At 36.1% G+C, this 12,228-nt stretch overlaps 1 protein-coding gene across 1 annotated transcript in view; it reads left to right on the top strand.

The window, feature by feature from the left end:
* The window catches only part of LOC122491806, a 123,831-nt gene that overhangs the window by 78,727 nt on the left and 32,876 nt on the right, over window positions 1–12,228 (top strand). The window lies entirely within an intron of this gene.

The following is a 12,228-nucleotide window of genomic DNA, read 5'->3' as shown; positions in this document are numbered from 1 at the left end:
AATCGTCTTGTTCATTAGTTTAAAATGCTTATTGACCATCTTTTGTGTGCAAGGGACACAGCTGATCATTAGTCTAAAAACCAAGTTGAATAGTACCAAACTCCTACTCTCATAATGGGTGGTAACTGAACTTAAACTTGTACCTTGGGTCGGATTTCTGCACACATAATGGGGGAATAAATTCCAGATGGAAGTAATAGCCTGGGGAAAGGCTGGATAAGAATGTAGTTGGACCCAACCAAGGAACTCTAAGTGGACCAATTTGATTGCATCGTGAGGTATATGGGGAAGACTAACAGAGACAGATTGTAAAGACAGACCAAAGCCAAATACTAACAAACCTTAAATTCACAATAGAGAGCTGTACCTTGTGTGGGTGGCAATGAAGAATCACTGAGTAGTTTTGAACCCCCAAAGCATAAATGAAAGATAAATTAAGTTATTCTTTAGATTGTGGGGCAGTGCTGGGAGGTTGGGTTGTAGGGTGAATTAGAAAGCCTTGCATTAATTCAGGCAAAAGATAAGGGGCTAAATTTGGGTGATGGCACCAAGAATCAAGGAGAGAAAATCAATCTCAGAAATATCTTAGTTATGAATATGCTATTCCAAACTTTTTCTTGCTATCCTACCTTGCTTTCCACCACTCTTATATACTCTATCCCACTATAGACACCCACTTTACAGTGCAGTGACCAACTTCTCCAGCCCATAGATAAGAAAGTCCTTAACCTGGAGTCCAAAGACCCCTGAGAGTATAATATTAAAAGCTCCTTGGACCTGGATGGGGGAAAAATTACATCTTTATATTCAGTCACCTCTAACTGAAACTTAAGATTTTCCTCCATTATAAAATAGGAAAAAAATCACTATAAAATTAGCTGTTCTGTCAGCTTTTTAGTAACAGAAATTATAGATATCATATTATAGTTATTGTCCATATATTAATATATAGTTTGTATTCATCACTATTTTAAAAGTAAGACAGCAGTTAGGCCCATTACCACATCCTATTGTCTAATGTGTGACTAAAGAGGCAAATGCTACCATATCTCAAATTTGTCTTTAATATTTTGATAATGGTATTTCAGTATAATTGATTTCCTTTGTAATCCTATGTGATTTTGGTGAACACATTTTAAAATGTTAGTCTTAAAAAAGATACCCAAGCTTCTCCAGACTGCCAAATATCAAGAAGCCTTGTAGAGATCTGGATCATCATTTGAGGTCATGTCCTGACACAATTTCATCACCATCTTCAAGGTCTAGCTCTCTATGCTTGAGAGAAAATATTCCATCTGTCCCTCCTAAAGGCAGCTTTGTTTTTGTCCATCACCTGTAGACCAGGGAGGGAAAAATATCCCCTCATTTGCCACTTTATTGCTAGTTTCACCTCTTCCTTCCTACCCTCACCTCTATTAAAACTTCTTGTATTTTATGAACTTTCTTTGGTATACACTCAGAATGCCAATGCTTCTGTAACCAAGCATAATCTCCATCTCCATTTTGTCCTTTTTTTTTTTCCTGGAGAATTCTTTCTATGTGAGATAAATACCGTACTATTCCTGGATCTAGTCAGTTTGTCATTGCTGCATACCGGAAGCCAACAACGTTTAAAGGTGAACGCCAGTCTGTATTAATTCACTTCCTTATAAGTGGGAGCAGGAGGTGAGAGAGGAATTTCCTGCTGGGAAATTAATGCTGCAGGAGGCACCTTGACAGGACTGTTGACTATCCAGTAATGTGGGGAGAAAAGGCAGGAAGGATATTATTGACTGAACAATGGAAAGAAGGTATTTTTAGGGGACAAGATGTACACCAAACTTAAATTTCATCTAGGACTGACCCTGACTGCTCCCACTGAATTCTTGCACATTGCGAATCTTGGCACATGTGCATAAATTGATAACCTCTGTTACATAACTTTTGAAAGGGCACAGGCTTAGGCCACACACTGAAAATGAAAGCACAAGGAATATTTTCTTTGTTGACATTGTGATGAAACTAGAATAATGTTTAACAGCAGATTTTGTTTTCATGAAAGTGCCTTCCAATTTACCTCATTTTCTATAACCAAGAGATGGCATTGGCGATGGGAAAGAAGAGAATATGCATACTATAGAACTTTGTGGGGATTCCACTGTGGTTTTGTGTTGTTAGGTCTTTTTTTCTTTTAACATATACATTCAATGACTAATGAAAAAAATAATTAGCTGGCAAATTGTACAAGACATTTTCATCAATATTCTCTCCCATATTGCAAGTAAATAATGAGGTTTCAGGTGTTGTTTCTGAAAATCTGTAACTTGACACTTTCAGTAATAATCAAGAAAATAGGAATGTGAAGTTTGATCTTTGAGATTGGAGCTTTGGATGCAAAGATTTCTAGTGTCACAAAAGGTAGGCTTAGAATTCAAATGACTTTCATAATTTGAAGGAATTAATGGGTGGGGACGGATATATACTAAGGGAAAGGGAGTCAAATGCATATTTGTGTGAGACCAAAACTGTGAAGGGGTTAGTGTGGGCCATTAGCATCCAGAAAGCAAAACCTAACTTGAAAATGCAAAAATGTTCACTCTCTGGCTACTGTGAAGCCACTGTTTCTCTAGGACCGGGAGTGCTTTTTCTGACCGCAATGTCTGTGGAGACAAGAAGGAGGAGGGCAACTGTCACAGGAGAGGTCAACATCCATAGGGTACTAAGAAAGGAATTACTAGGGGTGCCTGGGTGGCTCAGTCGGTTCAGCATCTGACTTTGGCTCAGGTCATGATCTCATGGTCTCGTCGTTAGTGGGTTGGAGCCCCTCGTCAGCCTCTGTGTTGACAGCGTGGAGCCTGGAGCCCACTTCAAGTTCTGTTTCTCCCTCTCTCTCTGCCCCCAAAATAATTAAAAAAAAAGAAAGAAATTACTAAAAAAAAAAAAAAAAAACAAAAAACCCAAAGTGCAAGGATATGACATTTGAAAAAAAAGAAGGTCGTGAGAATTAAGATGAAGAGGCCAGTATTGCTCCATAGTGGTATTCAAAGAGGCCACAGGACAATGTGCTGAGTTGTTCATACGTAAATTATTTTCAGTTTAAGGGTTTATCCTTTCCTCTGCGATTATGTCCTTCCTAATTTTCTGGTGTTAAATTGCCTTTTCTTTTTAAATTACAAATGATAGTAGCTTTTCCTTAAACCCTCCTTTTGGAGAAATTTTTTTTTTAAAGAAAATTGAGAAGTACATCCAATCTCCCCAACTCCTTTTCATTCTCTACTCTTAGCATGGCTAGTCCGGACTAGTGAAGACCTGAACTTGTTCATTACATAAGCCTTTCAGAAAAATTTAAGTACATATTCTCAGTATATGGGACTTTACTTATAAATTATATTGATATGCTGCCCTGATAATATATACTGATATTATTAAACTTACACACATAAAAATATAAATTTAAAAGAATGAAATGAAAAATAAACATTAAAACTTTTTACTTATTAAAGATTCTAGGTCACCTGGGTGGCTTATTAGGTTTCAGCGTCTGACTTCAGCTCAGGTCATGATCTAACAGTTTGTGAGTTTGAGCCCCACGTGGAGCTCTGTGCTGACAGCTCAGAGCCTGGGGCCTGCTTCAGATTCTGTGTCTCCTTCTCTCTCTGCCCCTCCCCCACTCGTGCTGTCTCTCTGAAAAATAAACATTAAAGAAAATTTTTTTAATTAAAAAAAAAGATTCTAAAGAATCCTTATGTTCTCTCTCATCTTAAAAGTATTGTTGGGACCAACTTATTTAATATACCTTATTAAAAAAAAAGTCTTGGCACTTTGTGAGACCTGAATTCAAAGGCCTAGCTAAGAATTCAGTTTATTTTCATACATAGTTTTAGTGGCTGTCATAACTCCTATACACACTTTACAAAGATAGGTATCCAAACAGAAGAAATGCCTTATTGGCTACACTTCTTAAATCATGGTACTCATTTTCAATCCCATTCACCAATTGTGCAAAGGTTTTTCATTTACATTTGGCTAGTAAATTTCCTTCTTCCCTGATGTCAGTCACTCATCCATGCAAACTATCTATTTTTAACAAATGGATTTAGAACATCTTACTTGGAAGATTTTTAAATTTTAGTCCCTAAAATGTAGAAATATGAGTTTTTATAGATGAAACCCACTCTGTATGGCAACTAAACATTAATGAGAGAAATATCCCCCAAATACTTTCTTCATAACATGAGTTTCTTTCAAAAGCAGCTCATTTCTCATCCATTATTAAAATGTGACCTTTACCTTGAAGGGGCAAATCAAGTCTGCTTATTTTTTCAAATATCTGCTAGGTAACACACTACTGATAGCTACTTGTCATCACAAAAGGTCAACAAAGCTGCAAGTGAGGGTTTTTTTTTTTTTATGGTTGGTTGGTTTGTCTGTTTGTTTGTTTGTTTAGTAAAGAATACAATATATGATGAATCTTAAATTTGACATGTTATCTTCCTGTAACATAACCAGGAAACCTCTGTATTGTGCAAAATTTTCAAGATCACTGCCCCATATCATTATAAATTATTATAAAGTGTTTTTAAATATAACGTAATCTAATTTCTTAATTCCCTTACCCACATCCTAATTTAACATTGCAATATGCTGAGAGTGAACACACAGCCGTGGGTATGCAGTTAATGCCTCCCAGTATGGAACGCACACGCTGCCCTTGGGAGGTGGAAACGTGGGTGCATGTTCCTAGCTAGTAACTACCTGAACTACAGGCTACATGACAATATATAGCAGGGACAAGCTATATATTAAATATTAATAAAGCTCAATTAAAATTATATTTGTAGATAAAGTTCTAAAAATAGAAATTCTATTATTTTCTTCTTGCATCTCAGTCTCTGAGCTGTACATACCATGGATAGCAAGGTCTTAATCAATTTGGGTAATGTGCTTTTCAAATTTTTTAATTGACTGCCAAAGGCCAATTTGTTTAAATGGCAAAGTTTATTAATTAACATTTTCAATTCTCTTTATGAACACATTGGGCTATTGTATAGAGCATAGTGTCCACAATTCTTTAATTTGTCTAAGAACAAATTAAAGAACTTAAAGAACTTTGTTCTTAGACAAATTAAAGAATTTAAAGCCTAGAAAATAACTATAGATAAGTTAAAATAATGAATTTCTCTTAAGGAACATTGTTGAAACAAAAACAAATTTCTGAAAATGATCTTTCTCTATGGATCTTTTCTAAAATATTAAACTGCCTGAGACGAAAGAAATCTATATTACAACGTGGTATTGGAGCCAGACTCTCCTGCTGATCTATGAGCACATAGCCCTTGGGCTTCTGTGTCTGAGTTTTCACAAGAAGAATCTAGACACAGCCTTTCCTGCTGGTTCACTAAGAATGACATTCTCACTATTAAAAGATGTATTTGGTTTCTATTAATACCACTATTATCAGGATTTTGTGATTGTTACTCAAAAAGCTCAACCATTGAAGTTAAATACAAACAGAAATTTAATTGAAGGTTACTAAGACATAAATAGCCTGAAACAAACATCCAAGCAGTAAAATAATGAAAACACTAGCCTTTATATATTGTTTTAATTGATTTTTCATGAAATTGATAGTATAAAATTAGGAGACTATAACAAAGAGCTATAAAAGCATAAGCTAATGAAATTAGTATAATTGTGCCATATAAAATGGCCAAGAAATAACAAGTTGCCAGAAATTTTAAATAATATTTTTATATTTGCAAAGGTACATATTCTTGCGTTTATTGATTACTGTACTCATTGTTAAAAGGATGAATTTCAAAAATACAGTCAACTCTCATTATTCTCAGGAGTTATGTTCTGTGACAACTGCAAACATTGAATTAGTGAATACTGAACCATTCCTCCTAGGGGAAACAAGGTTAGGTTCCCATATGCCTCTGGTCACAACACTTTTCTTGAACCTATCAGTATACAACCTTGTTTTATGTGTGTTTCTGTTTAAATATACTTTAATATCTACTGTTAATTTGTTAACATTGAATTTGCAGTCTTACAGCACTGTAACTTAGGCTTGAATGAAGCTTATCTAATGCAGATGACAAGCTCTGACAAGCTCTCCATGAGGCACGTCATAGCCTTCTTGCACTTAGGAACTCGTGCCAACAATTCAATGAGAACAAAATTACCCACACACAAAGTAACAAAACAAAAATGAAAAAATGTAAAAACACAAAATACATGGCCTAAATATACCAGGAAAAGGACACTTGTTTACAAAATAAGAGCTGAAACGAGAAGACAGAGCATTACTTTGTTCAGCCTCAGCTGGGCACACAAGACAACTCAGTATTTTGCAACTTTACACATGACCATGAATGACCATGAAAGTGCTATGAGTATTAATTTGGGGGTTACAAGTAAATTTTAGTAAGTATGCACATTCACAAATATGGAATTCGTGAATAATGAGAACCAACTGTTCTGTTCCTTATAAAACCCAAATTAACAGAAAAATAGGGAAGTGAAATACGAAAGATGATTGTTTTTTCATTGTCAAGTTTTACTAAAAAACAGAAGGCAGGTATTAAAGTAAAAATGGCAAATATTTATTAAGGGTTTCTTATGAGCAAATAGGACTCTGTTAAGCTCTTAACAAAGTTTTAATTTCAATAACTCACTTATGTAGTTGACATTATTAGTCACATTTACAGATGAGAAAACTGCGGCTTAGGAGGGAAAACATATTCCCCACGTTTATGCAGCTAATAATTGGCTTAGCTAGAACTCAGTGTAGATTCAAAGGTCAGAGTGCTCCTGCATTTCCATGAAATACGACTTTCCTAAATGTAATTGTAGGCTCTTATTTTGAAATTGACTGATAAATTTACTACAATGGCCCTTTTCATCCATAACCCAGTGGCAGTTTTTAAAACATTTTTTCCTTTGTTCAGGTTCTTATAAACTTTGCATCTAAATATTGTTCATCTTAACCATGCATAAATATTCTGTTGACATTCTTGTAAATTCTGTGGAACATAAAAAAGTAAATGTAGACTTTCAGATAGCATAATTCTTTTTTTCTTGTATTTTGTTCAGGAACACACTCTTTTGAACTTATACTTGATCAGAGAGAAATTAGGAAACGTGTTCTTTCAGAAACCCCTAAAGTAAATCACTCCTTGCATCTGAAACATGCAGCTAACTCTTCTCTATATTTTGTTACGAGTAATTGGAGATTGTGTCACTTCTCTGTTCAAAGTTCCAGTAATTCTTTACTATTCATAAACAAAGTCAAACTCCTCAGCCTGGCATTTAGAGTTTCCGTAACATGAGTCCAACTTCCAGATTTAACCCATGTAGCTTTCCTTAGTGCTTAACTCTGCTCCATCTAGCCTCTTCTAGTTGCTGCTACCCCAGAATACTCTTTCGCTGCAATTCCTGTGCCATTTCTCACATCGTTCCTTGGCTGTCTTACCCTCCAACATCTATAGATGCCAAAATATGGCCTCCTTCATAAGACCGTGTCAGTATCTGCAGATTATAATTAACTTATTCCACCTCCATACTTCTGTGCCTGTGTCTTTAAGAAAGTGCCTACACATCGTAGGTGTTCAACAAATGTTAAATTGAAATGAAAGAAAGGAGTCATGAATATCTGAAACTTAGGCATTATCTCTTAGGACACCTTCTACACAAGAAAGCAGAGATATAATTTCTGACTCTTGTTGAAAATTTTCCGTGAGGACAGACTAGCTATTTGGTTATCAATCAATAAGTCGACACTTTATTTTTAACTTTTTTAATGTTTATTTTTGAGAGAGAAAGAGACAGAACATGAGCAGGGGAGGGGCAGAGAGAGAGGGAGACACAAAATCAGAAGCAGGCTCCGGGCTCTGAGCTATCAGCACAGAGCCTGACATGGGGCTTGAAGTCTTGAATGGCAAGATCATGACCTGAGCTGAAGTTGGACACTTAACCAACTGAGCCACCTAGGTGCCCCAATGAATTGACACTTTGTACAAGTTTTAAAGCTTTTTGTTTTTGCTGGCATTTTCTATACCATCTTAACTGCCTAAAAAGGTATTTACTACCCATGGATTTCGTGAATCCAAATCTTGGTCTGGTGAGATCTTAGACCACATTAGGAACTCTCCTGATCTGTAGAAGATGTGGGGATAAATTTCATTCATGGTGCTCTTGTGAACATAAACCTGTCTACATTCTTGCAGTTAATTCCCAGTGTGAGAATGAAGAGCAACTAACAGCACCTTGTTTATGAAGCAGAGGGTGTGTTGAGGAAGTAGTGATGGAATGGGGAAGAGTGCCAAGAAATAGAGCGCTGAAAAGTAGATCAGAATGAGATGGTAGAGAGCCTTATTAAACAATGAATGGTGTTTGGGCTTTATTCTATAAGTTATGAGGGCTCATTGGAGGCTTTAAGCAAGGATATGACATATTCAGAGTAACATTTTTTTTTTACAGATCTGTCTTTTAAGCATGGCAGCATAAAGCATTAGCTAGAAAGGAAATTGTTAGCAGGGGAGTTTAGGATAAATGCTTTATTTACCCTCCTGGTGGGATAGGAAAAATGTAGCTTTCTGGAAATCACTAGGGAGACAATCTCATGAGGAAACAAGAGTTGCTGGGTCTCAGGACATTTTCTCTCACCCACTTGGAAGATTTCTCAATCCTCTACTTCTCGTGTCCCCAAAGAACATAATTTCAGCACTGATAAATTGACTCTTTCCTGTAGATTTTGAGTGACTTACAAAATGTTCATTACTGATGGGGGAACCCACTTCAGTGAGTTTCAGCTTGAGAACATTTGTGACAGGAAGTAATGATAAAAATATGGGACACTAGGGGTGCCTGGGTGGCTCAGTCGGTTGAGCGTCCGACTTCGGCTCAGGTCATGATCTCACAGCTCGTGAGTTCAAACCCCATGTCGGGCTCTGTGCTGACAGCTCAGAGCCTGGAGTCTGCTTTGGATTCTGTGTCTCCCTCTTTCGCTGTGCCCCTCCCTCATTCATGTTCTGTCTCTCTCTCAAGAATAAATAAAACATTTAAAAACATTTAAGAAAAAAATATGGGACACTATTAACCAGGGGCATTTCTTTCAAGTTTTCTCACTCAAGCTTCTTTTATTTTTAAAATTTTAATTCCAGTATGATTAACATACAGTGGTATACTAGTTTCAGGTGTACAATACAGTGATTCAACAATTCTATACATTAGTCAGTGTTCATCATAATGAGTGTACTCTATTTTTTTCTTCTAAGATTTCATTTTATTTTTTTAACATTTTATTTATTTTTAAGAGACAGAGAGAGACAGAGTACCAGCAAGAGAGGGGCAGAGAGAAAAGGAGACACAGAATCTAAAGCAGGCTCCAGGCTCTGAGCTGTTAGCACAGAGCCAGACATGGGGATCAAACCCACAAACTGTGAGATCATGACCTGAGCCAAACTAGAATGTTTAACCACTTAAATCACTAAGCCACCCAGGCACCCCTCTAAGATTTTATTTAAATTCAAGTTACTTAACATATAGTGTAGTACTGGTTTCAGGAGTAGAATTTAGTGTTTCATCACTTACATACAATACCCAGAGCTCATCACAACAAGTGCCCTTTTTAATGCCCACCACCCATTTAACCCATCCCCCACCCACCTCCCTTCCAGCAACCTTCAATTTGTTCTCTAGAGTTAAGTCTCTTATAGTTTGTTTCCCTCTCTGTTTTTATCTTATTTTATTTTTCCTTCCCTTCCCCTATGTTCATCTGTTTTGTTTCTTAAATTCCACATGAGTAAAATCATATGGTATTTGTTTTTCTCTATCTTATTCTGCTCAGCATAATATACTCTAGTTCCATCCACATCATTGCAAATGGCAGTATTTAATTTTTTGATGGTAGGGTAATATTCCATTATATATTCATATATACGTATATATATGTGTGTGTGTGTATATATGTATACACACACACACACACACACACATATATATATATATATATATATATATACATACCACATCTTCTTTACCCATTCATCAGTCAATGGACTTTTGGGCTCCTTCCATAATCTGGCTCTGAAAATGCTGCTATAGACATTGGGGTGCATGTGCCCCTTTGAGTCAGTATTTTCATATCTTTTAGATAAATACCTAGTAGTATAATTGCTGGGTCTTAGGGTAGCTCTATCTTTAACTTCCTGAGGAAAATTCACACTGTTTTCCACAGTGGCTGCACCGGTTTGCATTCCCAACAAGAGTGTAAGAGGGTTCCCCTTTCTCCACATCTTCGCCAACATCTGTTGTTTCCTTAGTTGTTAATTTTAGCCATTCTGATAGGTCTGAGGTGGCATCTCAGTGTGGTTATGATTTGTATTTCCCTGAGGATAAGTGATGTTATGCATCTTTTCGTATTTCTGTTAGCCATCTGGGTGTCTTCTTTGGAAAACTGTCTATTCATGTCTTCTGCCCACTTCTTAACTGGATTATTTATTTTGGGGGTGTTTAGTTTGATAAGTTCTGTATAGATTTTGGAAACTAGCCCTTTATCTGATATGTCATTTGCAAATATTTCCTCCAATTCTGTAGGCTGCCTTTTAGTTTGTTGATTGTTTCCTTTGCTCTGCAAAGTTTTATATCTTGATGAAGTCCCAAGAGTTCATTTTTGCCTTTGTTTCCCTTGCCTCCAGCAACGTGTCTAGTAAGAAGGTGCTATGGCCAAGGTCAAAGAGATTGCTGCCTGTGTTCTCCTCTAGGATTTTTTGATAGTTTCTTGTTTCACATTCATGTCTTTCATCCATTTTGAATTTATTTTTGTGTACAGTGTAAGAAAGTGGTCCAGTTTCATTCTTCTGCATGTTGCTGTCCAGTTTTCCCAACACCATTTGTTGAAGAAACTGTCTTTTTTCCATTGGATATTCTTTCCTGCTTTGTTGAAGATGAGTTGACCATATAGTTATGGGTCCATTTCTGGGTCCTCTATTCTGTTCCATTGATTTATGTCTCTGTTTTTGTGCCAGTACTATACTGTCTTGATGACTACAGTTTTGTAATACAGTTTGAAGTCCAGAATTGTGATGTCTCCAGCTTTGTTTTGCTTTCTCAACATTACTTTGGCTGTTCAAGGTCTTTTCTGGTTCCATACAGATTTTAGAATTGTTTTTTGTAGCTGTGTGAAAAATGCTGGTGTTATTTTGATAGGGGTTGCACTGAATGTGTAGATTGCTTTGGGTAGTATAGACATTTTAACAATATTTGTTCTTCCAATCCATGAGTATGGAATGTTTTTCCATTTCTTTGCATCCTCTTCAATTTCCTTCGTAAGTGTTCTATAGTTTCATAGCATAATAAGTGTACTCTTAATCTCCTTCACCTATTTCACCCACTTCCCCTCTGGTAACTATTAGTGTGTTCTTTATATTTAAGTCTATTTATTTGTCTCTTTTTTCTTTGTTCATTTTTTTAATTCCACATACAAGTGAAATCACATGGTAATTTTCTCTGACTGCTTATTTCCCTTAGCATCGTACCTTCTAGATCCTTCCATGTTGTTGCAAATGGCAAGATTTCATTTTTTATGGCTGAGTAATATTCCAGTAAATATGTGTATGTATGTATGTGTGTTATATGTTTGCATATATGTATATATATTATATACCACCCTTCTTTATCCATTCATCTATGGATGGACACTTGGGCTGCTTCCATAATTTAGCAATTTAAATAATGCTGCAATAAACATAGGGGTGCATATATATTTTTGAATTAGTGTTTTTATATTCTTTGGGTAAATGCCCAGTAGTAGAATTACTGGATCATATGGCAATTCTATTTTTAATTTTTTGAGAAACCTTCATACTGTTTCCCACAGTGGGTGCACCAGTTTGCATTCCCACCAACAGTGCAGGAGAATTCCTTTTTTTTCCACCTCCTTGCCAACACTTGTTGTTTTTGTGTTGTTGGTTTTAGCCATTCTGACAGGTCTGAGGTGATAGATATCTCACTGTAGTTTTGATTTGCATTTCCCTGAGGATGACTGATGTTGAGCATCTTTCCATGTGTCTGTTAGCCATCTGAATGTCTTCTTTGGAGAAATGTCTGTTCATGTCTTTTGCCCATTTTTAAATTAGATTATTTATTTTTTCACTCAAGTTTCTTTTAAAGTAGAGGGAAGCAAAAAAGCAAAAAATGCCTCTTCTTGAGTAGGTTTCTATTAATAATATTTTACACCTATTA

Source organism: Prionailurus bengalensis, chromosome A1 (assembly GCF_016509475.1).
Source record: "Prionailurus bengalensis isolate Pbe53 chromosome A1, Fcat_Pben_1.1_paternal_pri, whole genome shotgun sequence".
Taxonomy (NCBI): Eukaryota; Metazoa; Chordata; class Mammalia; order Carnivora; family Felidae; genus Prionailurus; species Prionailurus bengalensis.
This window is presented reverse-complemented; position numbering and strand designations above follow the sequence as displayed.